Here is a 15,494-nt window from a genome sequence, read left to right as displayed (position 1 = left end):
AGTGTACCCTTAATCCCCTTCACCTGCTTCCCACCCACCTTTGTTCTCTGTATTTAAGAGTGTGGGTTTTTTTGTCCTTTTTTGTCTTTGATCATTTGTTTTGTCTCTTAAATTCCACATATGAGTGTGAAATCATTTGGTATTTGTGTTTCTCTGACTTTTTTCACTTAACATCATACCCTCTAGATCCATCCATATCATTGCAAATGGCAAGATTTCATTCTTTGTTATGGTTGAGCAATATTCCATTGTGTGTGTGTGTATGTATATACCACTTCTTCTTTAACTATTCATCTATCAGTGGACACTTGAGCTGCTTCCTTATATTCGCTGTTGTAAATAATGCTGCTATAAACATAAAGGCACATATATCTTTTTGAATTACTGTTTTCATTTTCTTTGGGCAAATACCCAGTAGTTCTATTTTTAATTTTTCAGGGCGCCTCCATACTGTTTTCCACAGTGATTGTGCCAATTTACATTCCCACCAACAGTGCACAAGGGTTCCTTTTCTCCACATTCTCGCCAACATTTGTTGTTTCTTATGTTTTTGAGTTTAGCCATTCTGACAGATATGACATGATGTCTCATTGTGGTTTTGGTTTGCATTTCTCTGATGATGAGTGATGTTGAGCATCTTTTCATGTGTCTGTTGGCCATTTGTATGTCTTTGGAGAAATGTCCATTCATGTCTAATGCCCATTTTTAATTTATTTTTATTTTTTTTAAGATTTATTTATTTAATAGAGAGAGAGAGTGCTTTTGGGGGGAGGAGCAGAGGGAGAGAATCTCCAGGAGACTCCCCACTGAACACCGAGCCCCATGCAGGGCTTGATCCCATGACCCATGAGATCATGACCTGAGCCAAAACCAGTTGAGCCACCCAAGCACCCCTGAAAGAAACTTGATAGAGGTTTACCCAAATATCAACAATTTAAAATGTTTTTGATCAGGGGCACCTGGGTTGCTCAGTCATTTATGTGTCTGACTCTTGATTTCAGCTCAGGTCATGATCTCAGGTTGTGAGATTGAGCCCCAAGTGGGGCTCCTCTGATGCTCCCATGCTCCCCCCCTCCTCCGATGTTCCCTCGCTCCTCTCCCATCTCCTCTCCCGTCCTCCGATGCTCCCGTCCTCCTCCCCTGGTCCTCCTCCAGTGTTCCTGCGCTCCTCCCCCGTCCTCCTCCGATGTTCCCACGCTCCTCCCTCGTCCTCCGATGGTCCCACCCTCCTCCCTGGTCCTCCTCCAGTGTTCCTGTGCTCCTCCCCTGGTCCTCCTCCAGTGTTCCCGCGTTCCTCGCCTGGTCCTCCTCCGATGTTCCCGCGCTCCTCCTCCGTCCTCCTCTGATGCTCCCGCGCTCCTCCTCCGTCCTCCTCCAATGCTCCCGTGCTGCTTCCTCGTCCTCCTCTGATGTTCCCGCCCTCCTCCCCTGGTCCTCCTCCAGTGTTCCCGCTTTCCTCCCCTGATCTTCTTCCGATGCTCCCATTCTCCTCTCCTGGTCCTCCTCCGGTGCTCCCGTGCTCCTCCCCTGGTCCTCTTCCGATGCTCCCACGCCCCTCCCCCATCCTCCGATGCTCCCGCCCTCCTCCCTGGTCCTCCTCCAGTGTTCCCACGCTCCTCCCCTGGTCCTCCTCCGATGCTCCCGCGCTCCTCCCTCGTCCTCCTCCGATGTTCCCGTGCTCCTCCCTCGTCCTCCTCCGATGCTCCCGCCCTCCTCCCCTGGTCCTCCTCCAGTGTTCCCGCGCTCTTCCCCTAGTCCTCCTCCAGTGTTCCCGCGTTCCTCCTCTGGTCCTCCTCCAATGTTCCCGCGCTCCTCCTCCGTCCTCCTCCAATGCTCCCGCGCTCCTCCCCCGTCCTTCTCCAATGCTCTCGCGCTCCTCCCTCGTCCCCCTCCGATGCTCCCGCGCTCCTCCCCTGGTCCTCCTCCAGTGTTCCCACGCTCCTCCCCTGATCCTCCTCCGATGCTCCCGCGCTCCTCCCCTGATCCTCCTCTGATGCTCCCGTGCTCCTCCCCTGGTCCTCTTCCGATGTTCCCACGCTCCTCCCCCATTCTCCTCTGATGCTCCCGCCCTCCTCCCTGGTCCTCCTCCAGTGTTCCCGCGCTCCTCCCCTCGTCCTCCTCCAGTGTTCCCGCGTTCCTCACCTGGTCCTCCTCCGATATTCCCGCGCTCCTCCCCAGTCCTCTTCCGATGCTCCCGCGCTCCTCCGCCGTCCTCCTCCGATGTTTCCGCGCTCCTCCCTCGTCCTCCGATGCTCCCGCCCTCCTCCCCTGATCCTCCTCCAGTGTTCCCGCGCTCCTCCCCTGGTCCTCCTCCGATGCTCCCGCGTTCCTCCCTCGTCCTCCTCTGATGCTCCCGCGCTCCTCCCCTGGTCCTCCTCCGATGCTCCCGCGCTCCTCCCCTGGTCCTCCTCCGATGCTCCCGCGCTCCTCCCCTGGTCCTCCTCCAGTGTTCCCGCGCTCCTCCCCTGGTCCTCCTCCGATGCTCCCGCATTCCTCCCTCGTCCTCCTCCGATGCTCCCGCCCTCCTCCCCTGGTCCTCCTCCAGTGTTCCCGCGCTCCTCCCCTGGTCCTCCTCCGATGCTCCCGCGCTCCTCCCTCGTCCTCCTCCGATGCTCCCGCGCTCCTCCCCTGGTCCTCCTCCGATGCTCCCACGCTCCTCCCCTGGTCCTCCTCCGATGCTCCCGCGCTCCTCCCCTGGTCCTCCTCCGATGCTCCCGCGCTCCTCCCCTGGTCCTCCTCCAGTGTTCCTGCGCTCCTCCCCTGGTCCTCCTCCAGTGTTCCCGTGTTCCTCCTCTGGTCCTCCTCCGATGCTCCCACGCTCCTCCCCTAGTCCTCTTCCGATGCTCCCGCGCTCCTCCCTCGCCCTCCAATGCTCCCGCCCTCCTCCCCTGGTCCTCCTCCAGTGTTCCCGCGCTCCTCCCCTGGTCCTCCTCCGATGCTCCCACGCTCCTCCCCTGGTCCTCCTCCGATGCTCCCGCATTCCTCCCTCGTCCTCCTCTGATGCTCCCGCGCTCCTCCCCTGGTCCTCCTCCCATGCTCCCCGCGAGCTCCGCCAGCTCACCGCGGTGTTCTCGGCCGCCAATTCGGCTTAGTACAGGTATCTGTGTTCTAAGTACACAGCGGCAACTACAGCCTAGGCTGACTCCCAAAACATTTATTTCATTTCACGTACACATCAGCCTAATGTCGTTACTTTTCACCGGCCTGCGTCTCCTCCTCGACTCCGAGAATCCAGAAGACAGTTGCAACAAGACCCAGTATTCTCAGCCTCACAACCACCGTCTCGTCCTGTGCTGTCAACACCAAGGGCGAGCAGTGGAACTCGAGAGACCGCTGCGTTTCCGAGGCCGCCTGACCCCGAGGCCTGGCCCTCCCCCGCGGGAGCCGGAGTGGGGCGGCGAGGTGGCCACCGAGACGCAGCGCCCTCCGGGGTCCTAGAGGGGACAGGAGAGCTCCTGGAAGGCGACTGGGCTCAGGCGGTGACGCACTTCCGGCCTGTGGGGCTGCTCGGTTGCCGGGTGTCGCTGCCCGCCGCGGTGCCGGAGCTTCCCTGGACCGAAGGTGGGTTTCGGCCCGGGAAGGACGAAGGTCCGCGCCTTGGAGTGGGCGGGGAGGAGCCGTGGGCGCTGGCCTGGCGCCGGACGCCTTCTGCAGCCGGGCGGAGCGGGAGAGACTCCCCCGAGGGCGGGGCTGTGGGGGGGACGCGCCTGGGGTCCTGCTCCCCGCGGACAGCCGCACCCCCATGCCCCTCTGTTTAGCCAGTGTTCGCGTTATGAAGCCTTTATTGCTTGTGTTCTTTTCTCTGAATATTTCAGAGGAGGTCACAAGCATCAGGACTTGTCGTTCCTACATAGTCCCGAGTGTGTATCTTCAAAATTGGGATTTTGTGGACGCGAATCGTGACGGCAGTACCATTAACACACCTAACTAAATGGGGGAGCGTTCCGTAAAACCACCTAACACCTAGTGCCCACCCCCTTGGTTGTCTTACGGGCGTCTTTTGCAACTGATTTGCACCAACGGGGACCCAGTTAAAGACCATTCATTGCATGTAGTTGTCTTTGAACACTTGGAACAGTCCTGCTTGTCCCGTGTCTCTTCCCGTCGGCTGCCTTGTTGCAGGGAATACTGGCCCTTCCTCCGGTGGAGGACCGCCGTTTCTGGATTTGCCTGTTTCCTCATGGTATTTAACCGGCCCCTCCATTCATTTGTCATTGTATTTGGTTATGCTTTGGGGTTTGTTTTTCAACACAAGTGGTTGACGATTTTTGTTATTTCTCTTGTTGCTACTATGGTGAAGCCAATAGGAAAAATGCTCTTTTGTGCTTTTTCCTCCGTGATTTTAGTTCAGTTAAGGAACAGGACGACACACTATCAACTTCTGCAATTGTATCACCCTTTATCATGTGTTTGCTGGCTGACACCTAATAGGCACTGAGTATCTGTGAAGTGAATTCTTTGTGGGTTACAGGTAATGCATAGAAACCAAATATTGGATTTAGAATGAGCTCTCCTACTTCCTTCAGGAATATACCTAACATGCCTCCAAGATTATGGCTTTTATTTCACCAAGTTCTGATTCTTTCCTGCCCCCCTCTGTGAGCTACAAACTCCTGTGTATACCCAGCTCTTCATACAGCTCCAGAAACATCTGTCCAAACACTGAAGCACTTTTTTACAAATAAAGATTAAGCTGTTTTGCTTTTCAGGAGTATTTTTCAAAGTTAAGTTAACTTGAAGAATACAGTAACATACTTAGGTGGAAGTCTTTCTGGATCCAGTGCAATAGCCTCCACCCCCACTCTTCTTTCGACTGGGCTTTTCTGCTTCCATTTCTGCTTCCACCTTCATTCCCTAAGCTCATTCACCACCCAGGAGCAGAGCTTCTTAACACATAAATCCAGTTAAATCCAGTCTTTTCACTTCTCTTCTTAAAAGTCTTCCATGACTGGGCGCCTGGGTGGTTCAGATGGTTAAGCGTCTGCCTTCGGCTCAGGTCATGATCTCAGGGTCCTGGGATCGAGTCCCGTCGGGTTCCCTGCTCAGTGCAGAGCCTGCTTCTCCCTCTCCCTCTGCCACTCCCTCTGCTTGTGCTCTTCTGTCTGTCTCTCTGTCAAGTAAATAAATAAAATCTTTAAAAAAAAATAATAAAGTCTTCCATGACTTTTGCACTTAAAATCCAAGCTCCTGTGTCTGCACGATCCGGCTTATCTTGCCAGCCTAAATTTTTACCACTCTCATTTGGCTGGATCCACTCCAGGCTCCTTTCATTTGTTTGACCACACCTTACCCTACCTTAGGGCCTTTGAACAGAGTCAAGTGCTCTTCCTGTCCCCACTTCTACTCTTTGCATGGCTCACTCCTTTTCGCTCTTAAGGACTCCACTTAGATGTTTACCTCACCTCCCACCACCTATCTTCATAGGTCCTCCGTTTACTTGATACCTCAGGGTCTGGTTGGTTTTCCTCACAATACTTCTGTCACCTAGTCCTTATTTGCCTGCCTCCTTACCCACTTCTGTCTTTCGGGTTGTCTTTCCTAATGGAATGTAAGCTCCAGCAAAACAGAGGTGGTTCTGTCTTTTTCACAGTTGCATCTCTAGTACCTCGCAAAGTGGCCAGGTATGTCATAGGTGCTCAGAGAACATTTATTGAGTGAATAAATGGCAACAGCGTCTGTCTAGAACACAGTCAGGAACCAGGACATCAGAAAAATTCAAATAGGAAAACTTAGTGTAATACAAACGGCACCAAATCTACGCAGTATATGTAAAAAACACAAGAGTCTTAAACTGTTGTCAAAATTTAATTTCTTGTGGTTGTAGGATTGAAGTTCCTGGTAGAACTGAGGTCCCCCTCACCTTGCTGGCTGCCAGCCGGCGATTCGCCTCAGCTTCTAGAGGTTGCCTGCATTCCTTTACCCGAGGTTCCCTTCTCCATGGACAAGCCAGCAAATGTGCGTCAGATCCTCCTCTTGCTTCAAATCTGACGTGCTCTTCTGTCACCAAAGAATATTCTACTGTTAAAGGGATCATGCAAGTAGTTTAGTCCCACCCAGAGATGGCTCTCCCTATCATAAGGCCAACTAATTAGTAACCTTAATTATGTTGCTGGGTGAACTTGGGAGACCCCAGGCCCTGAGGCTTTGACCCAGCCTGTCCCAAAGATGTCGCCAAAGGGTCTTGGTCTCATCACATAAAGAATTCAAGGACAGACACAGCACAGTAATGATACATTCTCGAGATGTGAGAGCACCAAGCACTGCTGCCCACTGGGGTTGGGTTTCTTTTACTGACAGTTGTCAGGAAGGGGGTGGAATATACATTTCTTGGGGCGGGGATTTCTTGGAAGCAGGGTTTTGTGCTGGTTTGATTGGCTTCTTGTGGCTTTGTTTTGGAGTGCTGCCAGGACGGGCCTCTGACCTTCCCCACAGCAGCCCATGACCTCCTTGCTGGCCTCCAGGCATCCTGTTAGAGCCTCACTAACTGCCTACTCTGAAAATTACATCTTTTTTTTTTTTTTAAGATTTATTTATTTCTTTGACAGAGACACAGCGAGAGAGGGAACACAAGTAGGGGGAGTGGGAGAGGGAGAAGCAGGCTTCCCGCGGAGTAGGGAGCCCGATGCGGGGCTCGATCCCAGGACCTTGGGATCATGACCTGAGCCGAAGGCAGACGCTTAACGACTGAGCCACCCAGGCGCCCCTGAAAATTACATCTTAATTATAACTTTTGCCATGGAAACCAACAGTCAAAAGAGAAATACTAGAGGACAAAGATCATGGGGCCATCTTTGAATTCTGCCTACCACAATCTTACTATTTATTTATTATGCAGTTGATGGACATTTGGGTTGTTTCAAGTTTGGAGCCATTATGAATAAAGCTGGTCTGAACATGTATTTAGCTTTTAGTGGAGTAAGCACTTGTTTCTTTAGGATCTGTATCCAGGAGTGGAATTACTTAGTTATGGGGTATACCTGTGTTCCACTTGTTAAAAAATGATGACACTATCACTCAGTATCTGAAACTCGAAGACAGAGCTGAAGATGTATGCTGACTGGGTACAGTCCTTCTGAACAGAAGAGATTGCTGATCTTCTATAGGAGTTTTGAGAAGCATGTAGTTCAATATTGCTGGATCTTTATGGGGTTAAGTGGGCTGACATCGTCTGTGGAAACGTGGTTTCATGGAACAGACTGTTGTCAATTACTTGGGACTCAGATGTGTTTATTGGAATGAGTTATTCTGAATTGGCTGATCTTCAAAAGCTATGGGTTGTCACTACTTTATTGACTTGCAAAAATACGTTCTCTGAAGTGAATTGTTCAGTGATTGAACAAACCACATCTGGACTACTTGACACCACGGGTACAGACCAAGCAGTCTTTTCCTAGTTTTTTTCATTCTGAAACTTTAGTAGATAATTCTAAAGAATTTTCCAGGAGTGCCTGGGTGGCTCAGTTGGTTAAGCCTCTGCCTTGGTCTCAGGTCATGATCTCCAGGTCCTGGGATCAAGCCTGCATTGGGCTTTCAGCTCAGCAGGGAGCCTCCTCTCCGTCTCCCTTTGCCCCTCCCCCCAGCTTGTGCTCTCTTGCTTGCTCTTTCTCTCTCAAGTAAATAAAATCTTTTAAAAAAGAAAAAAAAGAATTTTCCAAAGTGGTTGTACATATTGAACTATCAGCATTCTTATGTGAGTGCTCCATTCATTCCATATGCTTGCGATTTACCCTTAAATTGTTAGAGGTGTATTTACCTTTAGAATTTTTTAAATGAAGTGTTTCATTGTTCAGTATTTCTATTCTCCTGACAACAGGGGCCTTAACACTGTAACATTTAACTGAACTGAACATGTACTACATCTTGTCATTACACGTTAGAATTTTAATTTCATATCCTTCCCCTTTTGTGTAGTAAAATATTCTTCTGTAAAAAAAAAAAAAGTGATGAAGGATATCCTTTGAAAAATTGCACGTCATCCCTGCCCCCAACCACTCCTTTTCCATCCCAAAGACAAATAATGTTGCTTGGGAATTCAAATATATATATATATATACATATTTTTTATACAACTGATAGCGTGTTAGTCACACTCGTTCTTCACCTTGCTCTTTTCAGTTAACTGTCTTGGCAGTCCTTTCATATCTGGGCCTAAAGAGCTTTCTCATTTTTTTAAACTGCATCGTAATCCAATATACTGATTACTGTAATCTGTTTTTGCGGTGCCCTGTTGGCCGACGTTCATGTTGTTCCCAGCCTTTTCCTGTCACAAGCAGTGCTTCAGTAAATAAGCTTGTACATACAGCATTTTACATATGATTGAATATATTACTTTTTAGGGATTTTTTGCCGTAATCATTTGAATTTATTGTCATATTTTGTCAGTTCTTGGGCTTATGTTACTTCTTTTCACACCTTCTCTCTGAGTTCACTTTTGTTTACTGAACTGCGTCCTTGACTTTTACGAGGGGTCTGTGGGTAGCATAGGACTTTATTGATCGCACTGTTTCCTCCTAGGCTGTCCCCAGCTGCTTGGAGACCCGTGAGCCCGTGGCTTCACTGCAGTGGCTGCTCCGTGTGTCTGTTTCAGTCCACTGAGATTTTTATCTTGCATTTGTGGCTGGCCACGTCCTTCCCTTTCTTTCTTCTTGCGTATCATCTGCTAATGTTTGGAGCCAGCTGCTGATGAAGCATAACTGGCGTGTACCATGTTCTCTGGAAATCTGAATCCAGTCTTGGATTTGTTGCTTTTGCGCTGCCATAGGGATGTTCAGGGTCATGCCCTCTCGGGATCTGGAAGTAGGCTTCTTCGGCACACATTTGGAAGGTCACCGCAGGTCATAGTCTGTCCTGACCTTTCTTGAATATTTCTTCCAGGATTTTCAACTATCTACTGAATATTGGCCTATGAATTCAATGTTTTATTTTGTTTGCCTTATTTTCTCTATAAAAGAGGATATTCAACTCATTAATACTGCTTTGCTAAGAATACCAGGTAATTAATATTTATTTAGCAGTTGCTGTGGGCCCGGTACTGTGCTGAGCTTTTCATATACATTACGTTATATAATTAGCACAGCAGTCTTCTGAGATGGATGCTTTGGTCAGTCCCACTTGACAGAGGCCACATGATTCGAACATTACTCACTATGCGGCCCTGTTTCTCTAAAGACGATTTTAAAGAACTCATTCCATTTGGTTCATCAGAGGACGCCAAATTGCACATAATTGAATAAATCATGTAAATAAAACATTGAGGAAAGATTCATCCATAATTTCCTGGCAAATCTAGACTTGTAAATCCTCTAGGTGTTTTGTCGTAAGAGGTGTTTGGGATCTGTAGCAGGTTGGAATGTGGTTGGAGTGGAGACAGACATGGGAGGACTGGTTGGGAACACTGGATAACGCATACAGATCCTGGGAGCAGGAGTGGCGTGCGGAGAATCCCTTTCTTTGCCACAGCTTGATGACATGAAAAGGGAGAGTTCAGTTACTGATCCCGAGAACGTCCATGGAGCCCTTGCAGTGGGTCGGCACCGTGCTGGGCATTAGGGGTCAAGACAGGGTTCACGGTGGCACAAGACCAGGAGGTCAGTCTTAAGCCCAGCAACTGTGGGGGGAGCAGCGCAGCAAATAGAGAGGCCGCCCCACCTGTGGCGGCGGGGCTGTGAGGAGTCGGCCTGTGGTGTTCCATGGTTTCTCAGTAGCATTAAGGTGCAGCGCCATAATCATAGAACAGTTTGTGCCTGTAAATCTAACCCCATGGGAAGCCACACTTAATAATAACGAAATCCAATGCAAGTTCGTAGTTAGGAGTTCTCAGACTTACAGGCTTCCTGGACTGAAGACTCAAAAACCCTGACACCCAGATGCTGCAGTAAGGAGTGAAAACAGTGCAGTCGTTGGCCTTGGACATTGGCAAAGAGCAAGCTCCACAATCTTGGTTAACTCTCCGTGTTCTCAACCCTGTAACCTAATTTTATGTGCACACTGCATAAACGTCTGTCTCTCCCACTGGAAATGCCAGGAAGGCAAGGACCAGGTCTGCTTCCTCTTACTGCTGTGGCCGAGGTGCCCCACACTGTGCCAGGCTTCTGGTGGACACACAGCATTTGCATGAATGGAATAAATACATTTTCCCACAATAAAGCATAACTGAAAAACTTTAAATTCTCTCAGACATTAATAATTTATTAACACAGAGCTGAAGTCATATATAAAACTCAAGTTCTACCATGAGAGTAGACTACCAGTATGGCCTCCCAACTTATGTGCCACAATCCTGCAACATGCTCTTACCATTTCCTTCCTGAATCGTACTCAGTATTTCTTTAAAATACAGATCTAATGCTGGGACAATGAAATAAGAGCTTGATGCCCCTCACTTTTCCGTATAATAAAGTCTAAACATCTTAGCCTAGAGTTCAAGGCTGTTTTCCAGTACAGTGCATCTTTCCCCACCTGACCTCTTTCCACACACTTCTACCCGCACCCTGTAGCCTGCAGTTCGGCCGCCAGGACCCCTGCGCAGTGTGACCATAAATAACTGAGGTCCTGTTGTTTGCTTGGCCTGTCATGTTGAGTCCCCTCCCAGTGCCCTGTCCTTGCCTGAAAAATTCCTCTTTGTTCTTGTAGGCCTAACTCAAACGCACTTGCCCCTAAGCCACGTTCTTTCTCTGCTCCGTACCCAGTCAGAATTATTTTTTCTACCCTTTGCTTTCTTGATACCTGGTTGAATCCTCTATGATAGCAATCATCATTGGATTTTATCGCTAGTTTTGTGTGTCCTGTTCTTTACCTGATGCTACTGTATATTGATTGTCTGCCAGGCTTTTCAATCACTACTATTTCTTTGTTTTCTTGCAATAAGTATTTCAAATGATACAAAATGAGAAAAAGTACAGAGAGTATTCTGTGAAGGTAAATTTCCCTTTCTCTTTTTTGCACTTACCTAGTTCCCTCCCCAGTAGCCACCCCTCTGCATCAGTTTTTCGTTGCCATAATAACGTGGTATAACAAATGGCCATAAAGCTTTGGTGGCCGGCAGCAATCAGCATTTCTTTAGCACATGAATCTGTGGGGTTCAGCTGACCTGGGCAAGGCTGACTTGCGTATCTGCAGTGACCTGTGGGTATGCCAAGCAGTTCTGCAGACCTCATCCAGGCTCACTCATGTGTCTGGGGGTGAGCTGAGCCTGGACGATCCATCTGCCCTGCTGGGGGTGACGGGTTCTGTCCCACATGCCTCTTTCATCAGGAAGCAAATCCTCCTCCTTGCAGTTGTGGAGGGCAAGGGCAAGCCAGCCACTGAGTCGCACAAGTACTTCCTAAGCCTTTGGTCTTGTGACAGTTGCTGGTGTGACGCTGGCCAAATCTGGTCACGTGCTTAAGCACAGACTCACAGTGGGGTGGTGGTGGTGGGGGGTACTACAAGTACATGGCTACAGGAAAGAGGGAAGAATCGGGGCAACTAGTGTATTCTGCCATATGCTTTTCTCCAGATGCTTCACATATAACATAGATGATAGCATGATATTCCTTGTTCCTGTCCTTCACTTTTTCCCCCACTACTTTTTGATTTCCATTAATACATGATGTTTCATCATCAGGTGTGTCCTCTTAAAGAAGAATACATCAGGAAATCTTTTTTTTTTTTAAGATTTTATTTATTTATTTGACAGAGAGAGACACTGCGAGAGAGGGAACACAAGCAGGGGGAGCAGGAGGAGAAGCAGGCTCCTCGCTGAGCAGGGAGCCCGATGTAGGGCTCAATCCCAGGACCCCGGGATCATGACCTGAGTCGAAGGCAGACGCTTAACAACTGAGCCACCCAGGCTCATTTTCATTTCAAATCATGTGGCCTCTGTCGAGTGGGACCAGGAAACCTACCATCGAGAGAACAGCTTTTCTAGCCAGGAGGCCTCCCGACAACTTTTTAGGTGCTTTTGTTACCAAGAGACTCCTGGGCCCCGTGAGGCGCTGAGCCGGCTCCGGGAGCTCTGCCGTCAGTGGCTGCGGCCTGAGACGCACAGCAAGGAGCAGATCGTGGAGCTGCTGGTGCTGGAGCAGTTCCTGACCATCCTGCCCGAGGAGCTGCAGGCCCGGGTGCAGGAGCAGCATCCAGAGAGCAGAGAGCAGGCGGTGGCTGTGGTTGAAGATCTGGAGAGGGAGCTTAGTGAGCCTGAGAACCAGGTGAGAGGAGGAAGATGGGCTCCCAGACACTGAGTTCTACACGATGGGTGAAGTTTGCTGACTCAGCGGGCTGGCTGCAGCTGGTTCTCAGCTGCTGTGTAATAAACTGCCCCCAAGCCTAATGGCTTAAAAAACCCAAACATTATCTCATGGTTTCTGTAAGTCAGGATTTAGGAAGCAAGTTAGGAGGATCTCTCATGAGGTTGCAGTGAAGTTTTTTTTTTTTTTTTTTAACTCGGAGTCTCTTTTTACCAGTCCTGTAAGGGTGGGGTGATCTAATCCACTCTCCTGAGGTGGAGAGGGAAAGTGAGGCACAGAGCAACAGGCCATTCAGTGAGTCAGAACCCATTACCCAGAACCGAGGCACGGTGAGGTGAGGTATAGTGCTGGGGTTGCAGAGCTCCTTCAGGATTTCCTGTTTCAGCCCCAGGCAGTGGGGACCCCACTCCCAGAGAGCATCTGAAGGCTTGGCTGGGCTGGTGGATCCACCTCCAGGATGGCTCCCCTCCATGGTTGCTGGGAGGGGGCCCCAGTTCCTCACCGGCTGTTGGCAGTAGGCTTCGTTCTCTGCCATGTGGATTTCTGCCTAGGGCTCATTGAGCGTCCTCCGGGCTTCCCCGAAGAGACGGAGAGAGAGGGAGAATGAAGAGGGAGCCACAGTGCTCTGTAGGACTTGGTCTCTCCGGTTGTGTACCGTCACTTCTGCCACCCATTCTCTTCTGTAGAAATGAGTCGCTAAGTACAGTTCCCTCTCCAGGAGGGGGAATTAGGCTCCACCTTTTAAAGGAAGGAGTGTCCACGAACTTAGGACAATACGTTAAAGCAGCACCAGCACACCAGGCCACCTTGTTCTCCCCCACCTGCTCGTGGGAGTGGGATCACACTCTGGGCCTCTCCCTATGCCATTTCTCTACAGAATGTGTCCTGTGGTTCCATGTGATGTCTTTCATTATTACCCTGGGCTCCTGGAATCCCTCTCACGAACCCAAATATCCCTTCCCGGGCCCCAGATCACGAACATGGCCGTTCTGAGGCGCTCTCGGAGGATGTGCTGCATCTGAAGGCCAAGCAGGACTCGATAGCCATCCAGCTTCAGTCCATGGCAGCTCAAAGGTGAATCTTTGGGTCCCCCCAGATTTGGAGAACAGGGTAAGGACTTGGATGGGTCCGCAGAGGGTAACAGTTAAGGCTGTGGACTCCGGGGTCAGACGGCCTGGGTTGGAACTTAAACACTGCCTCTTAGTAGCTCTGTGACATCGGGCAGGTCAGGTAGCCTCCCTGCACCTTCAGCTTACGTCCGTGGGGTGGAGAGAGTCACAGTCCCTCGGTCACGGAGCTGGGTGGACATTTAATAAGTTAACACAGGTGAAACGGGTGGAACAGCGCCTGCTCGCACACCTGCTTTCGGGGGCCTCGCCCTCGCCGGGTGACCCTCCAGCCGTGTCAGCAGTGCTGCCGGTCCTGCTCTGGTCTCAGTGTCCTCCTTCAGCCCCCTGTCCTTCTCACCTCCGGTGTCGCATTCTGGGGACGTGCGTGTGTGTTTCGGGGCTTGAAAGAGATGACAGTGTCTGGTGTGTGTATTCTCCCAGGTGGTGAAAGCGTACCTGAGAGCCAGGAGTTGGCACGGAGGCAAGGAGTCTTGAAGAAAATGGAACATTCTGGAAATAGCAGAGTCCGGGGAGATGCTCCTCTGGATTGCACGTACGCAGAACCTTGTGCCCAGGGGAGCAGGGTGGAAAAGCAGAGGGCGCAGGCCCCTGGCGAGACGCGCAGGAGCAGGGAGCGTGGGAGAGGCCTACCCAGAGCCCATCCTCACTCAGCACCGCGAACCACACGGGGGAGGAGCCCTGCGGGGGAGAGGGGCGCGGGAAGGCCTTCAGCCGGGGGTCGCGGGGGGGAGGAGCCCTGCGGGGGGAGGGGCGCGGCCGGGCCTTCGCGCTAGCAGCGGCTCGTCAGACACGGGGGGGGCCACCCGCGGCCGAGGCCCAACGAGTGCGTGCGGCGCGTGGGAGCGCCTTCCGCCTGCGCTCAGGCCTCGGGCCGCGGCACCGGATCCACGCGCGGGAGGCGCTGTCGGCGTCACGCGTGCGGCGAGGCCTTCGGCCAGAACGCGGCCTGTTGCGGGCCTGCGCCTCCACGCGGGGAACGAGCCCCGTCCGCGCGGCCAGTGCGCAAGCGCAGTAGGCGGCGACCGCCCCTCCGGAAGCGCGGGAGGGCGCGGCGGGCCGCGTGCGAGCAGGCGCAGGAGGCCGGAGGGGGAGGGCCGAGCGCGAAGGGGGGCGAGGTCTCCCGGTGAGGTGGGGCTGGGCTGGGGGAGAAAGGCCTGGAAGGGCGGAGGCCAGGAATCTGCATCGCCTCCTCTCGCTCGCGGCCAGGCCCGCGGTCCCCGCTGCAGCCTCGTGAGGCGCCTCAGAACCCGTTCCGTTGCCGGAGTGGCCTCGTTGCACGGACCCCCGGACCCTTCAACGCGGCCGTGTTGGGACGTGAGATTTTCGTGGCGTATTTTGTTTTCAGCAGGTTTTTCCTGCTCTGGAATGAGCAGCTTGTCTGCAGCCTGGGTGCGGTGTCTCCGGGGCGAATGAGTGGGTGTGGGCGGTTCCCAGCAGCCTCCTCCTCCCCTGGCCTTCGCTTCATTTCTGATGATTTCCCTAGAAAGGGACCCAAAATGACCCGGAAATAAATTGGTATGGAGGGGCTGTTCTTGAGTAACACTGAACACGGAACCACCCTACAAGACCAGTATCCGCGTATACTCTTAAAGACTGCGTAAATGCAAAGGATATTCAGATGTGAGCCCCCCCCCCCCCCCCTTAAAAGCTAACATTTTAAACACTGAAGCTTTGGGAGTAAGAATCCTTGCGATTCGCACAGGGATCATCGCCAGGGTCTCCCCGAGGACTGTGCTGGGTGGGCTCGTCGGTGCTCTCCAGCAGCGCAGCCTTCCCGGTGGTGTGAAACCGCAGTCGTGGCGGCTTAGAGAGCTGTGAGCCCTGCCGTGTCTAAGGGCAGGTCGTCCCTGGGTTGAAGGCCTCCGTTTGTTACAAATAATAAGGGACGCCTGGGAATGCACACGCTGTACTCTCTCGTTCATAGCCTTTCTGTCGGCGTCATCTCCCGGCCCTGCGCAGCCCTTTGCAGGCGGCATCCTTGAGGCTCCGTGAAGAGCAGGAGCCGCGGGGACCAGCGCGCCCAGGCCATCTACTGTCAGAGTGACACGCGGGCTCTGGCACCAGACAGCCTGGGTTCAAATCCTGCCCCTCCCAGTGTGAGCTTTGCGACTTCGAGTAACTTACTCAAAGGACCCTG

The sequence above is a fragment of the Mirounga angustirostris genome, unplaced genomic scaffold, assembly GCF_029215605.1.
Source record: "Mirounga angustirostris isolate CCGP_5_RB_7025 unplaced genomic scaffold, mMirAng1.0.hap1 SCAF_8, whole genome shotgun sequence".
Lineage (NCBI taxonomy): Eukaryota > Metazoa > Chordata > Mammalia > Carnivora > Phocidae > Mirounga > Mirounga angustirostris.
Note: the sequence above shows the minus strand (reverse complement) of the source record.